General features: G+C 51.5%; 1 long non-coding RNA gene across 1 annotated transcript; it reads right to left on the bottom strand.

Moving 5' to 3' along the window:
* Positions 1-14,352: 14,352 nt before the first annotated feature.
* LOC114601967 (uncharacterized) lies at positions 14,353-17,294 on the bottom strand. The gene is made up of 3 exons (XR_003707847.2): positions 17,191-17,294; positions 16,644-16,773; positions 14,353-15,004 (listed from the first exon to the last, which is right to left on the bottom strand). It is a non-coding gene; the product is annotated as an uncharacterized LOC114601967 (long non-coding RNA).
* Positions 17,295-26,074: the final 8,780 nt, after the last annotated feature.

Genomic DNA, 26,074 nt, shown 5'->3' with positions numbered 1-26,074 from the left:
GAGTGCCTGGCGTGCTCTGGTCCCGGGGGTCACGAAGAGGCGGACACGACTAAACAACAATTTTTTTTAAAGCTGCTCCTGCATCCTGTGGGAGGGAGTTCCACTGTTTAACTCTGGGCTTCGTGAGGAAGGCCTTCCCCAGTCCTTGGCCGAATGCCCCTGTTTCCCCTGAACCCTCTTCCTTTTGCTCTGAAATAAATAAAACCGATGTTTATGTGCAAGAGAGAGAGAGAGAGAGAGAGAGAGAGAGAGAATATTGACTCCTAATCACTTAGCCAGCTGAGTGTGTCTAGAAGTCAAAGTCTATATCTTACCCGGCCAGGTAGCATTTTAGAAGGGTGTTTCTTTTCTGGATAAAAGGGGCTGATAAGAGAACTCCAGATACCCTACCCAGGCTTCCGCCCTGCAGAGGTCGCTTCATTGCTGCAGGCGGCAATTGCAAGGACTGGATTATGAAGTACACATTATAAAACGAATACAGTGTAAAATAGGCCAGAACACATGCACAACACTTCTTTTTTCCAACAGAGATGGGAGACCCTCCGAGAAGCTGTTGAACTCCCATCAAATCCAGCGAGGATGGGAGTTGGGGTCCAGCAATATCTGGACCATAAAGAAGGCTGATCGCCGAAGAATGGATGCTTTTGAATTCTGGTGCTGGAGGAGACTCTTGAGAGTCCCATGGACTGCAAGAAGATCAAACCTCTCCATTCTGAAGGAAATCAGCCCTGAGTGCTCACTGGAAGGACAGATCCTGAAGCTGAGGCTCCAAGACTTTGGCCACCTCATGAGAAGAGAAGACTCCCTGGAAAGGACCCTGATGTTGGGAAAGATGGAGGGCGCAAGGAGAAGGGGATGACAGAGGACGAGATGGTGGGACAGTGTTCCCGAAGCTACCAGCATGAGTTTGACCAAACTGCGGGAGGCAGTGGAAGACAGGAGTGCCTGGTGTGCTCTGGTCCAGGGGGTCACGAAGAGGCGGACACTGACCTTAAACCCTTTCATTTTATGTATCTTCACAGATATTCTAAGATTATAATACAGTGGTACCTCTGGTTACGTACTTAATTTGTTCCGGAGCTCCATTCTTAACCTGAAACTGTTCTTAAGCTGAAGCACCACTTTAGCTAATGGGGCCTCCTGCTGCCACCGCATGATTTCTGTTCTCATCCTGAAGCAAAGTTCTTAACCTGAGGTACTATTTCTGGGTTAGCGGAGTCTGTAACCTGAAGCGTCTGTAACCCAAGGTACCATTGTATTTTTCCATTTTTCCCTCCATTGGTTCACCCCCTAGCTCTTCTGCATTTTCCCAACTACTCGCTACAACCTGTCTGGCTTCCCAGATCTTTGCAATCCTTATTTCACCCCTCCTTGCAGCAACCCCTTTTGAGCCTTGGTCCCATTTCACACACGGGAAAACTGAGGCTGGGAAGGCAGTGTCTTGCCCAAAGCCACCCACTGAGATCACAGAGACAGAGGCCTGATTCTAGTTGCAGTTCACCCAGTCAGACACACACACTCTCTCTCTGTTTTGCCTCATCCGCAAAACAGATTCAGGAGGAGTGCCGTGTGTGTGTGTGTGTGTGTGTGTGTGTGTGTGTGTGTGTGTGAACCCAGAATCTGCACCTCCCTCTCCAAAGTTCTGCCCGCCTGCTCCTCTCCCTTAGCTGCCCAGCCCTTGCCAGTCACCCAGCCTGCACTCACCCTCCCCACCCCCGCCGTAAGGTGTGTACCTGCTCTGGGTTAGCCAGGGGGTTCTACGGAGAATTTTGGCAGGCTGGGCGCATTCCTCCGAGGGGCTGGCAAGAGCCTGCGCCTGCTCCCTCCCTCCTGGAAGTCCTGTTGCTTACATAAACAGCATTTGCTGGAGGCCCCTTCACGGCTCTGTTTGTTTGCCCGCCCGCCCGCCTAGAACTATCAGGTCGCTAAGGAGGTTTTTTTTTGGGGGGGGGGGGCGTTGCATAGTAGGCCTCGCCTATATATTTATATACACACTGTTGTCACAAAGCCATCCCCCTTGCTTCCTTCGCCCCACGCTTCTGTGTGTTTTTGCCCTCCTCCCCCAAAAGAATAATAGAATTGCAGAGTGGGGTGGGATACCCAGAGGTCATCCAGCCCAACCCGCCCCCACAAGGCAGGAATCGCAGCGGAGGGATCCCCTGACAGGTGGCCTCCCACCCCCTGTTGAAAAACCTCCAGCAAATGGGAGTCCTCCACCTTCCGAGGGAGTCCCTCCTACGGTCTTAGCAAAAATTATTCCCGGTGTTTAGCTGGAATCTGCTTTCTTGTCCTTTGGGTCAGGTCCCACGCACAGAGTTGGAGGGTGTCTTAAAATAACGTAAGAACAGCCCCCCAGAGGAGGCCAGCGGTCCATCAAGTCCAGCGTCCTCACGGTGTCTGGCCAGATGCCCATTCCGGGAATCCCGCAAGCGGGACCCGAGTGCGAGAGCAACTCTCCCCTCCTGTGTTTTCCACCAGCAGGTATTTGCAAGTAGAGGCAGGGCACAGCTGTCCTGACCTTAGGAGCCATCAGTAGCCCTTTCCTCCACCAATTTGTGTGATCCTCTTTCAGAGCCACCCAGGTTGGCTGCCTATCTTCCCTGCAGCAGGGAGTTCCGGAGTTTAGCTCTGCGCCGCCTGAGGAAGTCCTTCCTTTTATCCATCCCAAACCTTCCATCTTTGTTGGAGGTCCATGAGCTCCAGGGAAAAACTTTTCTCTGCCCACTGGGAGGTCCCCCTTGTCCAGTTCAAGACATGCGATGTCAGATGGGAAAGATGGAGATCTTCAGGCCCAGCAGCTGAATGCATCCCTCCTGGACCCTTCCCAATATCACTTCTCCCCCTCCTCCTTCCGAGGGTTAAGCTGCCAGCCTCCTCCTTGTTGCCCCTAGTAGAGCTCAGCAGGGAGAAGGCTGAAGCAGAATTCCTTGTCATTTGGCTCTGGCGCCCCCTACTGCCGGGCTCCCTGACTACTGCCCTACCAGCTGCCTAGACACATTCCAAGCAGGTAGACCCCATTTCCGGAGGCACGTCTGTCCCGCTCTGGAACAGCACGTAGCACGAGGGCGTTTCAGGCTTAGCCTTAGTTCCCTGCATTGGTTCTGTCTACAGAGAGCGCTGGGCTCATCGTCAGTGAGAGAGACCTTCAGGTTATGTTTGAAGACCAGGACTCTGCAGCAGTGCCTGCCCCCTAAATCATGGATGAGGGGTCCCCGCAAGAACGTCTCTGTCCCGCCATCTCCCACCGCTCCCAATATTCCTCAAGGAGGACCCAGTGGCGGACTTTAAAATTTCAAATTTCAGAGGCACCCACCCTCTCGCCTTCCGCTCTCCATCACTGTTGCAGCGCCCTCTGCAGCACCCTCTCGGCTCGGCACCCAGTGCAGGCGAACCAGTCTTCTTCTTGTTGTTTAGTCGTTTAGTCGTATCCGCCTCTTCGTGATCCCCTGGACCAGAGCACGCCAGGCTCTTCTGTCTTCCACTGCCTCCCGCAGTTTGGTCAAACTCATGCTGGTAGCTTTGAGAACACTGTCCCACCATCTCGTCCTCCGTCGTCCCCTTCTCCTTGTGCCCTCCATCTTTCCCAACATCAGGGTCTTTTCCAGGGAGTCTTCTCTTCTCATGAGGTGGCCAAAGTCTTGGAGCCTCAGCTTCAGGATCTGTCCTTCCAGTGAGACCTCAGGGCTGATTTCCTTCAGAATGGATAGGTTTGATCTTCTTGCAGTCCATGGGACTCTCCAGAGTCTCCTCCAGCACCAGAATTCAAAAGCATCCATTCTTCGGCGATCAGCCTTCTTGATGGTCCAGCTCTCACTTCCATACATCACTACTGGGAAAACCAGAGCTTTGACTATACGGACTGTCCTAAATCCGCCTCTGCTGGAGGAGAGGGCTATCGCTGGCTGCTAGCCAGGAAGGATGGCCGTACTCTGCCACCTCCACAGTCGGAAACTGCAATTTCTGAAAATCAATTGCTGTCGCGCTCGGTCTTGCTTGTGTGTTTCCCTTGGGGGGCACCTGACTGACCACTGCGGTGCTGAATCAGAGAATCTAATTAGAGAACCATAGAATTGTAGCGTTGCTAGGGACCCCCAAGGCTCATCTAGCCCAACCCCCTGCAATGCAGGAATTTCAGCTAAAGCACCCAGGACAGATGACCACCCAGCCTCCGCTTAAAAATCTTCCAAGAAAAGCGAGTCTACCACGTCAAGTGGGAGACCGTTCCGCTGTCGAACAGCTCTTACTGATGTCACAAAGTTCTTCCTGCTGTTTAGCTGGACCTCTGGACCGATCCAGCAGCCAGCCAGCGTCTTCTTACGTTCTTGCGCCAACCTTCGACACCCTCAAAGCAATGCGCGCACACAGCCGAACCCACGTATCTGGGACCCCAGAGCGCCAGGTCAGAGGGATGGGCTTGTCGAGGGGGCGGGATCCTGAGCGCGGCAGGTGGACCCACGCAGCACTCTGGCCTCAGCCTTGCGATGCCTTTGGCGTCGCCAGATCGCAGTGCGCACGGGGCGCCACCTCAGAGGAAGGACAGGCAAAGACGCAGCAAGCAAACAGACCCCCCCAATCTCTGCCCCCTCCCCTTCGAAGCGGCTGCGCCTCAGCATCCTCTCTGAGCAACGCACCTCTTCTTCCTAAGGGGTGTCCTCGGCTTGATCTCTTGGGGGGTTAGGCTGCGCGCGCGCAATGATGTGATGTGCGCTGGGGGAGTGCCTCTCCGGCTGACTGTCCCCGCAGACGCACGCAGATGCGCGGGCGCGCACGCCAGCGGTGGCCGCCGGAAGCCCGCGCGCCTCGCCGCCGCTGGGCTGCTCCATATAGAGGCGCGCGGCTATTTCGGGATGCAGCGCTGCCGAGCGAGTGAGGAGAGGGGCTATTTATAGCAGCCGGAGGGTAAAAATGGAAGGTGCTCAACTGAGCTGCCCGAAGGAGCGCGCAGCGGATTGCGGGGAGGGGAGGGCCGGGCGCGGGTGGGGCACCTTAGGTGCACCCAGAACCTGGATGGATGGGTGCAGGGAAAGATCCTAGTCCCTTCTTAGAGGGGGGGGACTCCTGGGTCCCTTATTCCCACGCTGGGGGGGCGCATCTTGAATAAAGGGAGCTGCAGAGCTCTGAGCCCCCAAATGGGCCTTGGACACCACCACCCAGGCCAGACCTCTGTGCCGCCCCCGCCAGCCCTCCGAGGTGCTCGCCTGCTCCAAAGCTCTTGGGTGCAAAGTCCAAGGGGATGGATGAATTCCTTCCTTCCTTCCTTCCTTCCTTCCTTCCTTCCTTCCTTCCTTCCTTCCTTCCTTCCTCTACGAAGAAGGAGCTGGGCTTGATCCGCACGGGACGCGCGTCTAGAAGATCCGCAGGAGACACAGCAACCCAGATACCAACCTAGTAGCAGGGGGGAACTGATGGACCGTTCTGCATGCCCAGCAGCTTAGCCAACGCGCGCTCTCCCGCGGCTCTTCGCGCGGCTCTCTGCTGCCCCTTGGTGGCCGCTCTCCGCAGGAGCAACGATTTAATAATAATAATAATAATAATAATAATAATAATAATAATAATAATAATTTATATCCCGTCCTCCTCAGCCGAAGCCGGGCTCAGGCAACCATATGATGAACTTTATGATGGCAACCATAAAGTAAAGTTCTGTAAAGATTGCCAAAGGAGGGAGTCAGGCTGCGCCCTGACCAAAGGCCTGGTGGAACAGCTCTGTCTTGCAGGCCCTGCGGAAAGATGTCAAGTCCCGCAGGGCCCTTGTCTCTTGTGACAGAGCGTTCCACCAGATTGGGGCCACGGCCGAAAAAGCCCTGGCTCTGGTTGAGGCCAGCCTAACCTCTCTGTGGCCTGGGACCTTCAAGATGTTTTTATTTGAAGACCGTAAGTTTCTCTGTGGGGCATACCAGGAGAGGCGGTCCCGTAGGTATGAGGGTCCTAGGCCGTATAGGGCTTTAAAGGTTAAAACCAGCACCTTAAACCTGATCCTGTACTCCACCGGGAGCCAGTGCAGCTGGTATAGCACCGGATGAATGTGATCTCGCAGCGAGGACCCCATAAGGAGTCTCGCTGCAGCATTCTGCACCCGCTGGAGTTTCTGGGTCAGTCTCAAGGGCAGCCCCACGTAGAGCGAGTTACAATAATCCAGTCTGGAGGTGACCGTCGCGTGGATAACAGTGGCTAGGTCAGGGCGAGAGAGGTAAGGAGCCAACTGCTTAGCTTGGTGGAGATGAAAAAATGCCGCCTTTGTTATAGCTGCAATCTGCGCCTCCATGGAGAGGGAGGTATCGAAGATTACACCCAAACTCTTAACAGATGGTGCTGGCACTAATTGCACCCCCGCAAGAGATGGGAGTTGCCCCCCCAATCCCATATCGCCCCGTCCCAGCCACAGGACCTCTGTCTTCGAAGGATTTAACTTCAACCTGCTCCCACGTAACCATCCAGCCACAGCTCTTGAGTACTACAGAGGTACCTCAGGTTACATACGCTTCAGGTTACAGACGCTTCAGGTTACGGGCTCCGCTAACTCAGAAATAGTACCTTGGGTTAAGAACTTTGCTTCAGGATGAGAACAGAAATCGTGCTCCGGTGGCAGCGGGAGGCCCCATTAGCTAAAGGTGTACCTGAGGTTAAGAACAGTTTCAGGTTAAGAAGGGACCTCCGGAACGAATTAAGTTCTTAACCCGAGGTACCACTGTACAGAGAACATTCTTGCCCCTGAAAAGAATTCAGATTTAATTTGAAGAAGTGCAAACTATTGGCGGGCGGGGGAGACCCAGAGCGGACCCCCCCCCCCCCGCACGCATGCACGCACAGCACACACAGACCAGTGAGGAATAGTTGAAGCATCGTTCTTAACCCGAGGTAATATTTCTGGGTTAGTGGAGTCTGTAACTTGAAGCGTATGTAACCTGAAGCGTATGTAACCCGAGGTACCACTGTAAACCTTTAGAAATTTGAAGCTGGCTATCACATGTCCTCTCGGTCGCCTCTTCTCCAGGCTAAACATTCCCAGCTCCTTCAACCATTCCTCACAAGGCTTGGTTTCCAGACCCTTGGTTTCATCTTGGTCACCTTCCTCTGCAACACTTTCCAGCTCATCAATATCCGTCTGGTATCCAAAACTTGACACAGGGCTCCAGGTGTGGTCTGACCAAGGCAGAATAAAACAGTGATACCATTTCACTATGGGGACGCGGGTGGCGCTGTGGGTTAAAACACAGAGCCTAGGATTTGCAGATCAGAAGGTCGGCGGTTCGAATCCCCGCGACGGGGTGAGCTCCCGTTGCTCGGTCCCTGCTCCTGCCAACCTAACAATTCAAAAGCACGTCAAAGTGCAAGTAGATAAATAGGTACCACTCTGGCGGGAAGGTAAACGGCATTTCCGTGCACTGCTCTGGTTCACCAGAAGCGGCTTAGTCACGCTGGCCAAGCTCCCTCAGCCTATAGAGTGAGATGAGCATGCAACCCCAGAGTCGTCTGCGGCTGGACTTTAACTGTCAGGCGTCCTTTACCTTTTTTTTATCATTTCACTTGATCTGGACATGAGACGACTGTTTATGCAGCCTAGCACTGCATCAGTTCCCCTCCTCCTGCTGCATCAAACTCTTGGCTCCTGGAAAGCTTGTGGTCTACCAAGACCCCTAGATCCCTTTTACACATGGACTGCTATCACATCTCAGTCTCCACCCCCACCATGCTAAACATACCTGGCTCCCCAAACCATTCCTCAAAAGGCTTTCTTTCCAGACCCTTGATCATCTCAGCCGCCTTCCTCTGCACACGCATTCCCATCCTTTTGTCAAATCCCAATCTGTGATGAGCAGGCTTTGCTGAAATCCCCCACAACTCCACTCCGAGGCCTGAAAAGGAAATTTGTTCATTTATTTGGATGATTCAGATGCTGCCCTTGGCACAAGCTGCTGGCAGCTTACAATAAAAACAAGTAAATAAGAACACACACACACACACACACACACACACACACACACACACATCAATTAAAACACACAACAGCGAATCATTGAATGGGCGGTTAGTAATACTCTTTTATTTAAACGTTCAGTAAATCTGTATCTTGCCCTTTCTTCCAAAATAGAAAGCATCGAAATGTTAAAACAGTGCAATATAAAACAGATGAAAACCCATTTAATCCTGCTGTGTGCCAGAAGGCTTTGGTATCCCTGCTATCACCCATCGCAAGTATTTCAGGGTGTCAGAAGGGGGCCCGGCAGACCAGGATTCAAAGCCCCACACATCTGTGAAAATCACTGGGTGCATAATAGCACCCCACTAGAAATCTCAAGAGCCAACCCCAAAAGATATGGGGGTCTACTTCTCCTGGAACATCCAACTTACCGCTCAGTAATCCAAGGGGAGACTGAAGGTAGTGTGGTGTAATGGTTAGTGCGATGGAGACAAGTGCCATTGGCATAACCGGGGGGGGGGGCAGCTGCCCCCCATCAAGTAAATCAAACAAACAAACAGCTAACTAACTGAGGTTACGAAAGATGTTGTGGAGGGCGCAGGTTTACACAGCCTCCAACCGCTCACTCATCTTCACAGCAGAGCTATTTGAAAATATAGTCGATGTAGTTTGGGCTTTTAGATGTATAACGGACTTAATATTTTATGTAATTCTGTACTCCTCCATTGTAACCGAAATTGTCCATGATTTTAGTGTTTTGTTCTTGTTGAAGAGAGTCATAAACAATATTTAAGACTTTAAAAAAGAATTGGGGGGACACGGGTGGCGCTGTGGGTTAAACCACAGAGCCTAGGACTTGCCGATCAGAAGGTCGGTGGTTCGAATCCCCGCGACGGGGTGCCGTTGCTCGGTCCCTGCTCCTGCCAACCTAGCAGTTCGAAAGCACATCAAAGCGCGAGTAGATAAATAGGTACCACTCCGGCGGGAAGGTAAACGGCGTTTCCATGCGCTGCTCTGGTTCGCCAGAAGCGGCTTAGTCCTGCTGGCCACATGACCCGGAAGCTGTACGCCGGCTCCCTGGGCCAATAAAGCAAGATGAGCGCCGCAACCCCAGAGTCGGCCACGACTGGACCTAATGGTCAGGGGTCCCTTTAACTTGTACTAAAAAAGAATTACTGCTTAAAAACATTTAGAACATCCAAATTCATTTAAGCAATCGGACACCTGAACCCCCCCCACTTGACTCCCTATTTATTATTATTTCTTTGTTTATTTGCATTTACACCCCACCTTTTTCTGGAAGGTGCTCAAGGTGGCATACATAGTCCTCCTCCTCCTCGTTTAATCCCCACGACAACCCTGCGAGGTAGGTGAGGTGGAGAGGCAGTGATGGGTCCAAAGTCACGCCCAGAGAACTTCCTTCCGAATACCAGTTGCTGGAAACTAGAGGAGGGGAAGGTCCATATAGTTCAAGTTCTGGTTTTCCCAGTAGTGATGTATGGAAGTGAGAGCTGGACCATAAAGAAGGCTGATCGCCGAAGAATGGATGCTTTTGAATTCTGGTGCTGGAGGAGACTCTTGAGAGTCCCATGGACTGCAAGAAGATCAAACCTCTCCATTCTGAAGGAAATCAGCCCTGAGTGCTCACTGGAAGGACAGATCCTGAAGCTGAGGCTCCAAGACTGTGGCCACCTCATGAGAAGAGAAGACTCCCTGGAAAAGACCCTGATGTTGGGAAAGATGGAGGGCAGAAGGAGAAGGGGACGACAGAGGACGAGATGGTGGGACAGTGTTCTTGAAGCGACCAGCATGAGTTTGACCAAACTGCGGGAGGCAGTGGAAGACAGGAGTGCCTGGCGTGCTCTGGTCAAGGGGGTCACGAAGAGGCGGACACGACTAAACAACAACAACAACAAAGGAGGGGAAAGTGTTGCTCTTGTGAGTACAGGATTCTGGAGATTCTTATGGAACCTCCAGGTCCAGGGGCAGTCTATCTAGGTTCCTAGGTTCTTATGGGTATTCGGCCACTGTGAGAACAGGATGCTGGGCTATTTGGCCCTCATTTTGCTCTTCTGGTGTCCTTAACCTATCAAAACTAACAGCAGAAAAATAATACAATTAGGGATCTTCCCTAACCCAGATCGTTTACACCTTCCAAGGACCCAGAGGCCTGAATGAAAATCCTGAGCAGCCTTTGGGATTGAAGCCACCAAAGCGGGACCCCCCTCCCTCCCTCCCTCGGGAGACAACCCAGTCCACGGGGCACTTCTCCTGCGCAAGAGCCACCCAGGGGCTTGCGCAGGAGCATTTCCCGCGGGGCAGCACCCCCTTGTGGCTCTGACCCGTTCGCTGCTGCTGCCCTTAATTAGTGCCTGCACTCCAGAGCCTCACCTTGCCTGGGGTGAGTAAGAAATCAGGGTGCTATCGTGGGGAACCTGTTGCGAGGACACAGGATATCTGGGTTCACCGCCTACCCGCCCCTTTGCCACGAAGTCACTGGGTGGAGTAGGTTCAGGTCTAAATAATGGGGGGGGGGTGTCGTAGCCCAGCCTCCTGTTCTCCCAGTAGCCCCCCAGTTGACCCACTGGGAAGAAGCCCAGAAACCAGCGGGACTGCGGCGCACATCCAGCCCACGCGCGCCCAGCTTGCCGGCGCGTAAAAGGAGCCCAGGCCTCTCCACCAGGGACCCAGGAGTCCGGGCTCCCCCTGGCCTCGGAGCACGGATCCTGAGGGATGCTGGCGATGCTGGAGGAGGCTCTCTTTTAAGGCGTAACCATTGCGCCCTACTGCCTCCGGCCGCGCGCGCCGCCTCTGAATCAGCCCCTGCCCCTCGCTCGCTCCGGCCCGCGTCATCTCGGCCTGGCCTCTGGCTCCTGCGGCTATTTATAGCTCACCCGGCGCTAAAAATAGCGCGGGGGCCGGTGCGCAGGTGCCCCCTTGAGCGCCGCGCGTCAGCCGCGCTATTCTTAGCTGCCGCGCCTTGCGCGCTTGCCCGCCCGGGGACCTGAACGCAGCCAGGCAGGCTGGCTGGCCGGCAAGTCCGCTCCGGCTCCATCCTCCTTCTCTCCCTTTCCAGGCTTTTCTCGGCGCGCTCCTGCTTGACATCATGCGCGTTCCTGCGGGCCAAGCCCTCCGCCTCCCCGAGGGCGGATTCACAAGTGACGCGCAGAACGCGGCTCCCGGGCTGGGACGGAGAGGATGAGTCACTGGGAAGGGAAAAGACAGGCAGGCACTGCAGGTGGAGGGAAAGGAGGAGGAATTCGGCGTTTCAGGGAAGGTGAAGCGAATTAAATCATAGAATCGTAGACTTGGAAGGGGGACCCCTGAGGTCATCCAGTCCAACCCCTTGCAATGCAGGAATCTCAGCTAAAGCATTCCTGACAGATAGGCACCCAACCTCTGCTTAAAGACCTCTAAGGAAGGGAGTCCACAACCTCCCAAGGGAAACCTTTTCACTGTCAAACAGCTCTTATCGTCAGAAAGTTCTTCCTGATGTTTAGTCGGAATCTCCTTTCTTGTAAATGGAAGCCATGGGTTCGAGTCCTACCCTCCAGAACAGGAGATAATAATAATAATAATAATAATAATAATAATAATAATAATAATAATAATAATATAATAATAATAATAATAATAATAATAATAATAATAATAATAATTTTATTTATACCCTGCCCTCCCCAGCCAGAGCTGGGCTCAGGGCAGCTAACAACAGTAAAATTACAGTAAAAACATAATAGGGGAAATTTTTTGTTAAAATGCAATTTAAAATGCAGCCTCATCAAAACCATAAGGAAAGATGTCAAGTCCCGCAGGGCCCTAGTCTCTTGTGACAGAGCGTTCCACCAAGTCGGGGCCAGTACTGAAAAGGCCCTGGCCCTAGTTGAGGCCAGCCTAGCCACCTTGCGACTTGGGACCTCCAAAATGTTGTCATTTGTGGACCTTAAGGTGCTCCGTGGGGAATACCAGGAGAGGCGGTCCCGTAGGTACGTGGGTCCTAGGCTGCATAGGGCTTTAAAGGTCAAAACCAGCACCTTAAACCTGACCCTGTACTCCACCGGGAGCCAGTGCAGTTGGTAAAGCACTGGGTGAATATGCTCCCATGGCAGGGACCCCGTAAGGAGTCTCGCCGTGGCATTCTGCACCCGCTGGTGTTTCTGGGCCAGCTTCAAGGGCAGCCCTGCGTAGAGTGAGTTACAATAATCAAGCCTGGAGGTGACCATCGTGTGGATCACTGTGGCCACTGTGGTATACTGCATGCCAGCAAAACAGAACCTCCATGGACAGGTGCAGTCTACCTCTGCGTGCACCAGGTTCCTGGGGAGACGGGACACAAATTCGGAGTTTCCAGAGGCATTTGCTTGGCTCCATTTGGTACAGAGTGTTTTCCTCGCCCTGACCCAGCACAAGGCAGCTCTTAGGTTCCTGTGAAATTTAAGCTACCCAGTGGCGTAATTAGGTAACTTTAGACTCTGGAAATAGTAGTCTTATGGGCCACCCCTCCAAGTATTGCTTCATTTATTTATTATTATTTAGTTAGAGCATTTGTACCCTTCACTCTTCAACCAAGCAGCTTGGCTTATGTGTGGCTTATGAAAACAAGGCGGTCCCTATTAGTAACTTTGCATTAATGTAATATTATTGTATGTAACTCTGTCTTTGCAACGTTTTGTGGATGTTCTCTCTGTTGCTGCTTCCGTTTTCCGTACAACCACTTAGATGTAGTTTAAATGTATCAAGTGGTATAGAAATTAAATAACTGAAGCATCAAAAAAATAAAAAATAAAATCAAGAAACTCTCTTTTATCTGTCCTGAATTTTCCAACATTCATCTGCTTTAAAAAGGTAAAGGGACCCCTGACCGCTAGGTCCAGTAGTGGCCGACTCTGGGGTTGCGGCGCTCATCTCGCTTTATTGGCCGAGGGAGCCGGCGTACAGCTTCTGGGTCATGTGGCCAGCATGACTAAGCTGCTTCTGGCGAACCAGAGCAGCACACGGAAACGCTGTTTACCTTCCCGCCGGAGCGGTACCTATTTATCTACTTGCACTTTGACGCGCTTTTGAACTGCTAGGTGGGCAGGAGCAGGGACCGAGCAATGGGAGCTCACCCCGTCATGGGGATTCGAACTGCCGACCTTCTGATCAGCAAGCCCTAGGCTCTGTGGTTTAACCCACAGCTTTGCATGCCCACAAATCCTCGTGTCGTGAGTGTTCGTTTCAAAATGTGGTTTCCCAGCCCAGCTGCCCCACCTCATCCACTTGAGGGAGGGCCCTGGACATTTGCCCTAAAGTCCTATCTTGATGGGCTGCCTCATTTTGCAGTATCTGTGTGACTGATTTCTTTTTTAAAAATAAAATAAAAACCAGAGTTGAGTTTTGCATGCGGCTTGCAGAGAGGACCGTGGCCACTAGATGGCGCAATCAACTTTATAAAATAGCAGGAGGGTTTCCTGATTCCAGCGACAAATAATCCAGAATATTTTGCTATGGAACCGAACACCAGAGAAAGAAAACCCCAGGACCTCCTTCTAGTGTTGCAAAACATGCTGGCGAGTGTGTTGGGGTGGGGAAGGGAGTTGTACATGGTCCAAGAGTTGTGCCCCATTTGCAAACACCCCTGTACGACCTTCCAAAGGATCGGGGCCTTGAACCCTCAGACCCCAATATGCTGGTCTTTCTGGCTTAATCGTCCTATGCAACCAGACAGGCCCCATCTGGGCTACACAGGAAGGGTGCTGAATAGCAGCAATCAGCTGAGTGGAGCAATTTCTGGGCTGGCCTGATGGTGGTGGTGTTGTTGGAGTTTTTTGCTGAGAGGCAAATGCCAGCGTCTCCAGCTGTTGCTTTAGTTTCTGTAGCTTGCAACTGCCTGCAGTGCACGGAAGCCCACAGAATGGATCCTTGCAGTGTGAATTACTTTGTTATGGAAATTATGGGGGGTTGCACATCTTTAAAACTATTAAATGTTACAGATTGTTGTTGTTGTTGTTTAGTCGTGTCTGCCTCTTCGTGACCCCCTGGACCAGAGCACGCCAGGCACTCCTGTCTTCCACTGCCTCCCGCAGTTTGGTCAAACTCATGCTGGTAGCTTCCAGAACACTGTCCCACCATCTCGTCCTCTGTCGTCCCCTTCTCCTTGTGCCCTCCATCTTTCCCAACATCAGGGTCTTTTCCAGGGAGTCTTCTCTTCTCATGAGGTGGGACAAAGTCTTGGAGCCTCAGCTTCACGATCTGTCCTTCCAGTGAGCACTCAGGGCTGATTTCCTTCAGAATGGAGAGGTTGGATCTTCTTGCAGTCCATGGGACTCTCAAGCGTCTCCTCCACCACCAGAATTCAAAAGCATCACAACACAAAACACCGTTGCTGTATGCAGGTTTTATTTTATTTGTTTTTTATCTAATATTTTGGAAATGTACATCCGGGTTTTTTTCCTTTAATTTTTTTCGGGCCCCCAAGAGAGTGGGGCCCTAAGCTATAGCTTGTTTAGCTTATACAGTGGTACCTCGGGTTAAGTTCTTAATTCGTTCCGGAGGTCCGTTCTTAACCTGAAACTGTTCTTAACCTGAAGCACCACTTTAGCTAATGGGGCCTCCTGCTGCCGCCGCGCCGCCGGAGCACAATTTCTGTTCTCATCCTGAAGCAAAGTTCTTAACCTGAGGTACTATTTCTGGCTTAGCGGAGTCTGTAACCTGAAGCATCTGTAACCTGAAGCATATGTAACACGAGGTACCACTGTACGTAAATTTGGCACTGGCTAGAAGCCAACCAATAGCCCTCTCCTCTATGCATGGCTGTTCTAAGGATGGCTGTCAGCTCCCTCCAGGAACATCTCCTCTGAATCCTCTGTTGCTTGGAGCCCCAGGTGGGGGGATGCGATGACTGAGCCCATTGTGTCTTGCTTCCCAGAGGCATCTGGTCAACCTACTGTGGGAAACAGGATGCTTTGCTGGGAAGGCCTGCAAAGCTTTTCTGTTAGCCTCACACTTTTCCCACTGCGGTTCCTCAGTTTTCTGTTGGGATAATGCACCTTTCATAGACCACACTCCTTGCAAAGCTCAGCTTCTGGGCTTCACTGCTTCTAACTGAAATAAAAAAAATAAGGTCTCATATATATATATATGGTAAAGGTAAAGGGACCCCTGACGATTAGGTTCAGTCGTGACCGACTCTGGGGTTGCGGCGCTCATCTCGCTTTATTGGCCGAGGGAGCCGGCGTACAGCTTCCGGGTCATGTGGCCAGCAGGACTAAGCCGCTTCTGGCGAACCAGAGCATCGCACGGAAATGCCGTTTACCTTCCCGCTGGAGTGGTACCTATTTATCTACTTGCACTTTGATGTGCTTTCGAACTTCTAGGTGGGCAGGAGCAGGGACCGACAATGGGAGCTCACCCGTCGCGGGGATTCGAACCGCCGACCTTCCAATCGGCAAGCCTTAGGCTCTGTGCTTTAACCCACAGCGCCACCCGCGTCCCATATATATAATAAAGGTTCATAAATGTACCAAGCAAACACGTACATAAATATATAAACCACATGTCTGAAGCAGCACAGGAAAACAGCCCTGGCTCCCAAACTGACCAAATGTTTTCTCTGCAAGGTCAAAGGAAAATGGAAAAGCCTCCTCATTGTCTTTTCCTTCACAAATCCTGTCTTAAGGGTATGTCTGTGTATGAATAGGGTGAGCCTGTGACTTGGCTCAGGAACTAAGTATTTATCATTACAAAAGACTGGCCAGGCTCCCCAGGGTATCCAATCAAGTGAGCATTAACAGGTAACATGCCAGACAGGAGAAAAACAATGCACTCAGATTTCTGTTGTAGACCGCCCTTTCTATGATGTAGGTATGATGTTTCTGGGGGTGGTCTTGGACTCCAGGGCTGGCAATTTAAAATGTCTATATAAGGCCTTGCACACCATTGTTCTGGGTTCCTCGTCTCTCCTGCGGATGAGGGGAGCACCCTGTTGCAGCAGATCAATAAAGATCAGGCTTACTAGCTGCTTTGCTTCTCAATATTCTCTGGTTGGCCTCTGTTATTTTCTCCGACCGATGGAGAATCTACAAAGGACTCTGTAAGGGCTCTTGTGCCCCCCATAAGGGAATAAGGGCAGGGTTTTGTTTATTACATAACCGTTGTGGGGTTCTATTTGTTATCAAGGCTAATGTGTGCTGACAAGCCTGTCTCCCTATGAAATCCACAGAGGGGCGTCCCAATCCCAGACAAAAGAGAGAGCCACAATTTGTGGACGGACAGAGCAGGACGATTAGCCCTTGTTGCTGTGGGATGTTCTGTGGGGTGGACGGGACCATGGGGCCTGGCCTGATGCAGCTGTGTTGCTAAATACCCTTCATCGTTGCAGACAGAACCACGGAGCTGGGCTGACAGGCTGTGTCTCTCCCCAGACGAGATGATGGACAGGGCTGGTGGCCTTGCTCATTGCTGGCAGAGTTTGCTCCATCCATCCCATAATGAGCTGGCCGCTCAGCTTTTCACCCTTGCCCCTCTATCTGTTATTTCCTCTATCCGACTCTCTCACGGCATTCTTCAGTTTCCCATCGCCCCGTCTGTCTATTATTGTCTTTCTGCATCCATCCATCTATCTCCGCCCCGCCCCCGCCTGCTTCCAGTGACCTAGTGGATCCTGTCCACCGTGTGGAAAACTCGCCTCCTCCATTCAAGACCTCCCCCCCCCTTGCTCTCACAGACACACTCGGTCACACACCTTCTCTCTGGTCCATTGCGATGGGATGAATTTCCTTGTCCGTAAAACACCCTTCTTGAAGACAGAGCCAGCTCTGCATTCCCTGGGGGCTCTCAGGTCCCGCTTCCCAAAAGGGGCATCTGGTTGGCCACTGTGAGAACAGAATATATCTCTCAGGATATATAGCTTTATTTACACATATGTAGACCCCGAGCCTGGGACGCAGGTGGCGCTGTGGGTTAAACCACAGAGCCTAGGACTTGCTGATCAGAAGCTCGGCGGTTCAAATCCCTGCGACGGGGTGAGCTCCTGTTTCTCGGTCCCTGCTCCTGCCAACCTAGCATTTCGAAAGCACACCAGTGCAAGTAGATAAATAGGTACCGCTCCGGCGGGAAAGTAAACGCCGTTTCCGTGCACTGCTCTGGTTCGCCAGAAGCAGCTTAGTCATGCTGGCCACATGACCCGGAAGCTGTACGCCGGCTCCCTCAGCCAATAAAGCGAGGTGAGCGCCGCAACCCCAGAGTCGGCCACGACTGGACCTAATGGTCAGGAGTCCCTTTACTTTTACCTTTACAGTGAAGGCACCTGCACGATTTCAATAGGCAGGGAGTTCCAGAGGGTCAGTGCTGCCTCACTGAAGGATCCATTTCTTACAAAGGTTGAAGGGCTGTTATCAATGTGGTCGGCTGGTTGTTTATGGGGCAAGGCGCTCTCGCAGGTCAACTGATCCCAAGTCGTTAAGGGTGTCACACACGAATAGTAACGCCTCAAACTTGGCCTGGTAGCAAATTGGCAGGCAGGGCAGATCTCTGAGCACAGATGCTATATGCGGACAAGGCCTCTTTCCCATCAGCAATCGTGCTGCAGCATTCTGCGCTAGCTGCACTTCTGGATCAGGTGCAAGGAAAGCTCCACAAAGAGCACATTGCAGCAATCCAACAATGTGGGAAAGAGAAGGGGTGCCTTGGGGGGGGAGCCCCAATGAAACCCCTTTAGCTGCCTTACACATAGAACTGTAGAGTTGCAAGGGGTCACAAGGGGTCATCTAGTCGAACCCCGTGGCAATGCAGGAATCTTTGGCTCGAACCCACAACCCTGGGATTACTCATAGCCAGAAGTTGGAAAAGTGAAACAACGCCTACAAGAATAGATTGGCAATCACTTGTGCTAAGGTACTTTCAATTAGCAAAGCTGGCCGGAAAAATCAGAGGAGCCCCAAATCAAAAAACATTTGGAGAATGGAGACTGTTCAAAGAAGATATAAGATTATATTGTGGAAATGACGTTATCCTAGCAGAACTGAATGATAAGGTAAAGGTAAAGGTACCCCTGCCCGTACGGGCCAGTCTTGACAGACTCTGGGGTTGTGCGCCCATCTCACTCAAGAGGCCGGGAGCCAGCGCTGTCCGCAGACACTTCCGGGTCACGTGGCCAGCGTGACAAAGCTGCATCTGGCGAGCCAGCGCAGCACACGGAACGCCGTTTACCTTCCCGCTGGTAAGCGGTCCCTATTTATCTACTTGCACTTTGACGTGCTTTCGAACTGCTAGGTTGGCAGGCGCTGGGACCGAACAATGGGACCGCACCCCGCTGCGGGGATTCGAACCGCCGACCTTTCGATTGGCAAGCCCTAGGCGCTGAGGCTTTTACCCACAGCGCCACCCGTGTCCCTTACAATGATACAATGATACTTGTATGTAATAAACGAATGGAATGAATATACTAGAAAAATATACAGGAAAAGTTATAAAACAAACTGTGTGATGAAATTAAGACAATGGAAAAAGTACGACGAGAATGATTGGATGTTTCTTTCAAAAGACTTCATTAGAAAAGACAGGATGTTCATCTCTTATTGTTAACTCTTCTTGGCTTTTTTATTTTCATTTTCTTTATCTTCCTTTATAGTTTTGTGTTTAATTTTGCTGTAACTATTTGTAATGGATATGCAAGATGATATTTTTAATCAATAAAGACGAAACACTTATTTTTTGAAAAAGAGAGAGAGATTAAGAGTTTCGCGCTCTGCCAACCGAGCTACCCGCTGTTATGCCATCTGGAATCCTATTTGGGGTGACTAGGCCTCGGAGCGTCCCTTGCTCTGGGCATTTGGGTCCGGAGGGAGGAGAGGAGGGAGGCCCCAGAGATATGAAGGGCTGGCTGCCAGCCAGCAGCTGTGCTCCCAGACACACGCCAAGCCCGGGAATAACCTTGCTCCTTGTTTATACGGAGAGCTGACCCGACCCTTTGCCATTCACGTCAGATCAGTTGCTGCCGGAGGCATTTCTCAGAGCCGCAGAGACTTCCCTAGGGAGCCAGGGGGCCATTCCCACACTGGTCGCCCCCCCAGTTCCCAGCCCGGCCTGCCATGGGACAGGAGACAGCGCTCTCCACCAAAGAACAGCCGCCTCTGCCAGCCTGCCAGGCCAGGAAACCTAGCAAACCAGCAACTTCAGAAATAACAGCAGTAAGACTTGAAGGACAGATCCTGAAGCTGAGGCTCCAAGACTTTGGCCACCTCATGAGAAGAGAAGACTCCCTGGAAAAGACCCTGATGTTGGGAAAGGTGGAGGGCACAAGGAGAAGGGGACGACTGAGGAAGAGATGGTGGGACAGTGTTCTCGAAGCTACGAACATGAGTTTGACCAAACTGCGGGAGGCAGTGGAAGACAGGAGTGCCTGGCATGCTCTGGTCCAGGGGGTCACGAAGAGGCGGACACGACTAAACGACTAAACAACAACAACACAGGAAGGGGAGAGGGGTCTTGCGTTCGAATCCTGCCTGTGGGCTTCCCGTTAGCGTGCCCGGGATGTTTGACCTCGTGAGCCACCAGCCTGATGCTACAGGCTCTCCTTAGAGCCAGTGTGGTGTAGTGGTTAAGAGCGATAGACTCGTAATCTGGTGAACTGGGTTCGCATCTCTGCTCTTCCACATGCAGCTGCTGGGTGACCTTGGGCCAGTCACACTTCTCTGAAGTCTCTCAGCCCCACTCACCTCACAGAGTGTTTGTTGTGGGGGAGGAAGGGAAAGGAGAATGTTAGCCGTTTTGAGACTCCTGAAGGGGAGTGAAAGGTGGGATATCAAATCCAAACTCTTCTTCTTCTTAGCTTCTTAAAGGGGATGGAATAAGGCTGGCAAGGTCTTGGGCTTGAGGGAGACAAGGGACAGCCCCCTCCCCAGGCTCCCTTGTGTCCATATATGGCGGCCCCCTTCCAAACTGGACCCTGCTGCCGAGTTTGCCCAGCAGGAAAGTCAAGCCAGGGAATGCCCAGCTGCTCAGGGGCTTGGATTCTGCGGCTGATGCAAGGATCTGCAATGCAGCCTTGGCACCCGCCCGCCCACTGGGGACAAGGCCTTTCCCCTCCTGCCCCCCTCTCTCTCCTCACCCTGCCATCAGAGCCCAAGGCCCCGGGGCTCCTTGCAAACTCTGAGAAGGCAGGGACCTGGGGAGGGTCAGGTGCTGGGCAAGGCACACACACACCACAGGCGACGTCTATTATTAGCGGCAAATACCAGCCAGGATAATGTCCCACAGAGGGTCATGCCCAAAGCTCTCCTGGTGGAGACATAAATAGCCTCTCTCTCCTCCACTGTGCTTGCTTCAAATTATTATTACTCTTATTAAATTCAGCTGCCACAGTTTAATAATCATAGTACCATAGAATTCTGCAGTCTTTTAAATGTGTCTGTGGGAAGGGTTATTGTTTTGCTATCCCGTTTTACTTATTTACTCCTTTTATCCTGTATTTTACTGTGTGAACCGCCTTGAGATCTTAATTATAATAATAATATTTTCATTATTTATACCCCGCCCAACTTTGGCTGCGTTTCCCCAGCCACTCTGGGCGACTTCCAGCATATATTAGCGCAGAATATAAATCTAATATAAATAAATAAATAAACAATATTAAAAAAAATAGAATTGTGCATTTGGAAGGGGCCTCCAGGGGTCATCTATTCCAACCCCCTGTAATGCAGGTAGGAGCGCTTTCTAGGGACCCACAGTTCGTTCTTTGTGGGTTGGCAGCAAAGTGTGTTGTGCTATCAGCATCTCTCCTCGAGCGAAGGAACGCAAAGTGCTCCATGCTCTCGAGAAAGCTGAAAACCTCAAGTCGTCCTCTTCTTCTTGTTGTTGTTGTTTAGTCGTTTAGTTGTTTAGACACGGCTAGTCCGACTCTTCGTGACCCCCTGGACTAGAGCACGCCAGGCCCTCCTGTCTTCCACTGCCTCCCGCAGTTTGGTCAAACTCATGCTGGTAGCTTTGAGAACACTGTCCCACCATCTCGTCCTCTGTTGTCCCCTTCTCCTTGTGCCCTCCATCTTTCCCAACATCAGGGTCTTTTCCAGGGAGTCTTCTCTTCTCATGAGGTGGCCAAAGTCTTGGAGCCTCAGCTTCAGGATCTGTCCTTCCAGTGAGCACTCAGGGCTGATTTCCTTCAGGATGGAGAGGTTTGGTCTTCTTGCAGCCCATGGGACTCTCAAGAGTCTCCTCCAGCACCATAATTCAAAAGCATCCATTCTTCGGCGATCAGCCTTCTTTATGGTCCAGCTCTCACTTCCATACATCACTACTGGGCAAACCAGAGCTTGAACTATACGGACCTTTGTCGGCAAGGTGATGTCTCTGCTTTTTAAGATGCTGTCTAGGTTTGTCATTGCTTTTCTCCCAAGAAGCAGGCGTCTTTTTATTTTGTGACTGTGGTTTCCAGCAATTGGTATTCAAAAGCATCACTGCCTCCCACTGCAAAAGCAGAACATGAGCAATGTGGCTAGCAAGGTAAAGGTAAAGGACCCCTGGACGGTTAAGTCCAGTCAAAGGTGACTCTGGGGTTGCGGCACTCATCTCGCTTTCAGGCCGAGGGAGCCGGCGTTTGTCCGCAGACAGCTTTCCAGGTCATGTGGCCAGCAGGACTAAGCCGCTTCCGGTGCAACCGGACACCGTGACGGAAACCAGAGCGCACGGAAACGCCGTTTACCTTCCCACCACAGCGGTACCTAATTATCTACTTGCGCTGGTGTGCTTTCAAACTGCTATGTTGGCAGGAGCTGGCAATGGGAGCTCATCCTGTAACGGGACCTAGGAAGGGGTGGGGGGTGCAGTCTGCCCCGGGTGTCATCCCTGAGGGGGTGACAAGATAGCACACCGTGGGGGGTGGCACTTACCGCGGGGGCCTGGCCTTTAGCATGCCCATGCCATGTGACTCTCCTAGGAGTGACGCGGTGGCTCAGGGCCCTGCGCTGCCCGAAACGTCAATGTGGGGTTTGCACCCGCCAGGCGGACTCCGTGGGCCCTACGCTGCCGCCCCCTGGGCGATCGCCACGGGGGATCGCCCTGCCCCCGCTGCTTCGGGAGCTGGAGCAGCTAGCTACACCCCCGACCCGGTTGCAGGGATTCGAACCGCCGACCTTCCGATCAGCAAGCCTAAGAGGCTCAGTGGTTTAGACCCCAGCGCCACACAGCATTCCAAATGTGGTTGCACCATAGATTTGTATAAGGGCAGCAAAGGCCCAGAGCAGCTCTGTGCCTGTTCTTCACATCCGACACCCTGGCCTTTGGGTGCCCCTCCCATCGCCCCCTTCTTCTCTTTCCATTGCTCCCCCCACTTTACGCTTTAAAAAGGCCTATATACCTGGATAGCCCTGTGGCATAGATCACGATTACTCATAATAATGATTGGTGGGGAATGAATCCAAAGGCCATCTAGGCTGACCCCACTCACTGCCTAAAATAACAAGACACCACCAGCTAGGCCACGCAAACTAGGGCATTGACAGAGGGTAGGCAGACCAAAGTGGGCCCTTCTCTTCTGGTTTTGCCATCCCAGAGCCCACCAACCAGATACTACAAAGAAGTCGCATTGCAGGGGGTTGGAATAGATGACCCTTGGGGTCCCTTCCAGCTCCACAATTCTGTGATTCTATGGTATCTGAAGAAGTGTGCATGCACACGAAACCTCATACCAAGAACTAACTTAGTTGGTCTTTAAGGTGCTACTGGAAGGAATTTTTTTTGTTGTGATTCTATGAAGTTGGCAGTGAGACTCCCTCGGAAAGTGGCACCCTCTCCTCTGTTGAAAGACAGGTTGTATGGGCATATAATAATAATAATAATAATAATAATAATAATAATAATAATAATAATAATAATAAATTTATACTACACCCATCTGGCTGGGTTTCCCCAGCCACTCTGGGCAGCTCTCAACAGAATATTAAAAGCATGATAAAACATCAAACATGAAAAATGTCCCTAAATAGGGCTTCTTTCTGATGTCTTCTAAATGTCAGATAGTTGTTTATTTCCTTGACATCTGACGGGAGGGCGTTCCATAGGGCGGGCGCCACCACCGAGAAGGCCCTGTGCCTGGTTCCCTGTAGCTTCACTTCTCACAGTGAGGGAACTGCCAGAAGGCTCTTGGAGCTGGACCTGAGTGTCCAGGCAGAATCACGGGGGTGGAGACGCTCCTTCAGGTATACTGGGCCGATTCTTTAGCTGGGATTCTTGCATGCAAGGGGTTGGCTAGATGACCGTTGATGTTCCCTTCCAACTCTACAGTTCCATGATTCCTTAAGCGAAGGAATGAAGGCCAGAGCGCAGGAGGGAGGGTGAATTATGTCCATGTGGTCTCCTTGTGGAAGGGATGCTTCCTCACCCCACCAGCGGAGATCTCCCTAAATGGGGTCACTTCCCTTCCCTCTGACCGGGCTCCCCTCCTCCTCCTCCTCCCTCCGCTGATCAAAGTCAAACAGACATGCAAGCTGTCAGCAGGTCCACGATTGATGACTGTCGGTCAAATCCCCTCATCCGGCTCAGCCTTGGTTCCTTGTGTGCTGAGCTTGCTTCCCAGCCTTGCAAAGTGTCCGCTGACTCCAGCAATGCCGGGGCCATCCCAATGCCAAAAGCCTGTCCCGTTCTGTAGCTGTGAGCCACGCAGGAGCCAGCTGCTGGGCCGGCAAATGTCCGGCAGCTGCATCCAGGAATTGAGCCCGTTGGACTGACGCCATCCCTGCTTTTTGGAGGGTCGTGTAGAAGACACCTGTGCGGTGATCCCAGCTGGTCCAAAGCGCATGACCCTGTTAGCTTTGTTGACTGCAGTGTGAGGTGGACAGGATCCACGGGAGACAGGGCTTCCTCAGCTGGGAAATGACACAGCAACAGAAATGGGGGGGGAACCCCCCCCTCCAAGGCCTCCTCGTTCAGCCCAAAGAGATTCAGGGGGATTCTTTGGAGCTGCCCTGATGGCACACCGCTTTTCAGTCCTGGAATCTCACAGAATCATAGACTTCTCGAGTCGGAAGGGATCCCTAGGGGTCATAATTTGAAACCACTGGTTCAAGTCCTACCCTCCAGAGCAGGAGGAAAGAAGTCTACTCCATCTTCCCCCTGACAACCCTTCAGATATTTGAATATGGCTATCATATCACCAGGGTGGCACTGTGGGTTAAACCACAGAGCCTAGGACTTGCTGACCAGAAGGTCAGCGGTTCGAATCCCCGCGACGGGGTAAGCTCCCGTTGCTCGGTCCCTGCTCCTGCCCACCTTGCAGTTCGAAAGCATGTCAAAGTGCAAGTAGATAAATAGGTACCGCTCCGGCGGGAAGGTAAACAGTGTTTCCGTGTGCTGCTCTGGTTCGCCAGAAGCGGCTTAGTCATGCTGGCCACATGACCCAGAAGCTGTACGCTGGCTCCCTCGGCCAGTAAAGCGAGATGAGCGTCGCAACCCCAGAGTTGGCCACGACTGGACCTAATGGTCAGGGGTCCCTTTACCTTTACCTTTATCGTATCACCACCCTGTCTTCTCTTCTCCCCTTGGGGCTTGTGCATTGCACTCCTTTGCACTCCTTTGATAATCCTCACAGAACTCTAGCCCAATGGTTGTCATTAATTTGATTTTGAATTGATTTTAAAATGAATTGATTTTAGAATGCTGTGTTACTTTTATTGTTGTTAGCCACTCTGAGCCCGGCTTCAGCTGGGGAGGGTGGGCTATAAATTTATTATTATTATTATTATTATTATTATTATTATTATTATTATTATTATTATTGTCGTGGAAGAGAGTGCCCCAGAGCATGTGCAGAGACCCCTTTCCTCAGCAGATGTGGTGATCTTTCAGATGCCTGCATCAAATATCTCTCTGTCTAAGTCACACACACACACACACACACACACAGAGAGAGAGAGAGAGAGAGAGAGAGAGAGAGAGAGAGATGTTGATCTGTAAGAAAAAAATTCCAGAGCTCATAACAGGCCAAACCAAATATTGCAAAATAGGCTGGAAGCTTTTGGTTTCTTCACAGTCCTTCAACAGGCCAGCAAGAAAACGGAACAGTGAGATGGGATGGGAAGCAGGCAGGGAGGGGAAAATGTTGGCCTGAATCTTCATGTTTTGAACAGCCTAAAAACCAAAACCCTTCCCCTCCCCCCTCCTCCCTTTCCCCATCAAGCCTGATGAAGATTTCTGGAGGACTCAGGAGCTGATTTTGTGATATTTCATTTTGTGGTATTTTGGCCGGCCTAATAAAGGTATGCATTGTATCATTAATTACAATCATTTATCACCTACCATTCCACTCCAAGGTCCCAGGGCAGCAACAACCATTAAAAACCCATGCTAAAAACCATTTAAAACAATGGGTTAAACATGGGTTACATCTCCGCAGGCCTCAATATGGACTTAGATACCCATGCAATTCAGGATGACATTCTAGGGATCAGATAAGTGTATTCTTTCCCACTCAGTGCGTTCTTCTTCTTGTTTATTTGTTGTACTTATATCTCCCCCTTTTCTCCAAGGACCTATGGTTCCCCTCCTGCTCCTCATTTAATCTTCACAACAGCCCTTCGAGGTAGGTTAAGCTGTCAGGCAGTGACTGGCCCTGAAGGCTACACCTGGTGAACCCCATGGCCAAGTGGGAGGATATGAACCCTAGTCTCTCCCAGGTCTCAATCCTACATCCTAAAGCAGTGTTCAAAGTGTTGGTGCTGACCTTTAAATCCCTAAATGGCCTCAAAGGCCCAGTAGACCTGAAGGAGCGTCTCCACCCCCATCGTTCTGCCCGGACACTGAAGTCCAGCTCCAAGGGCCTTCTGGCAGTTCCCTCCCTGCGAGAAGCCAAGTTACAGGGAACCAGGCAGAGGGCCTTCTCGGTGGTGGCGCCCGCCCTGTGGAACGACCTCCCATCAGATGTCAAAGAGAAGAACAACTACCAGACTTTTAGAAGACATCTGAAGGCAGCCCTGTGTAGGGAAGCTTTTCATGTTTAATATACTATTGTATTTTAATATTCTGTTGGAAGCCGCCCAGAGTGGCTGGGGAAACCCAGCCAGATAAGCGGGGTAAAAATAATTTATTATTATTATTATTATTATTATTATTATTATTATTATTATTATTATTATTGCAGTGGCTCCCAGTGACACCCCTTCGCTTCCATAAATTCATGCCCCA

Source organism: Podarcis muralis, chromosome 7 (genome assembly GCF_964188315.1).
Source record: "Podarcis muralis chromosome 7, rPodMur119.hap1.1, whole genome shotgun sequence".
Lineage (NCBI taxonomy): Eukaryota > Metazoa > Chordata > Lepidosauria > Squamata > Lacertidae > Podarcis > Podarcis muralis.
The sequence above is the reverse complement of the archived record's forward strand: the minus strand, read 5'-3'. Positions and strand labels throughout refer to the sequence as shown.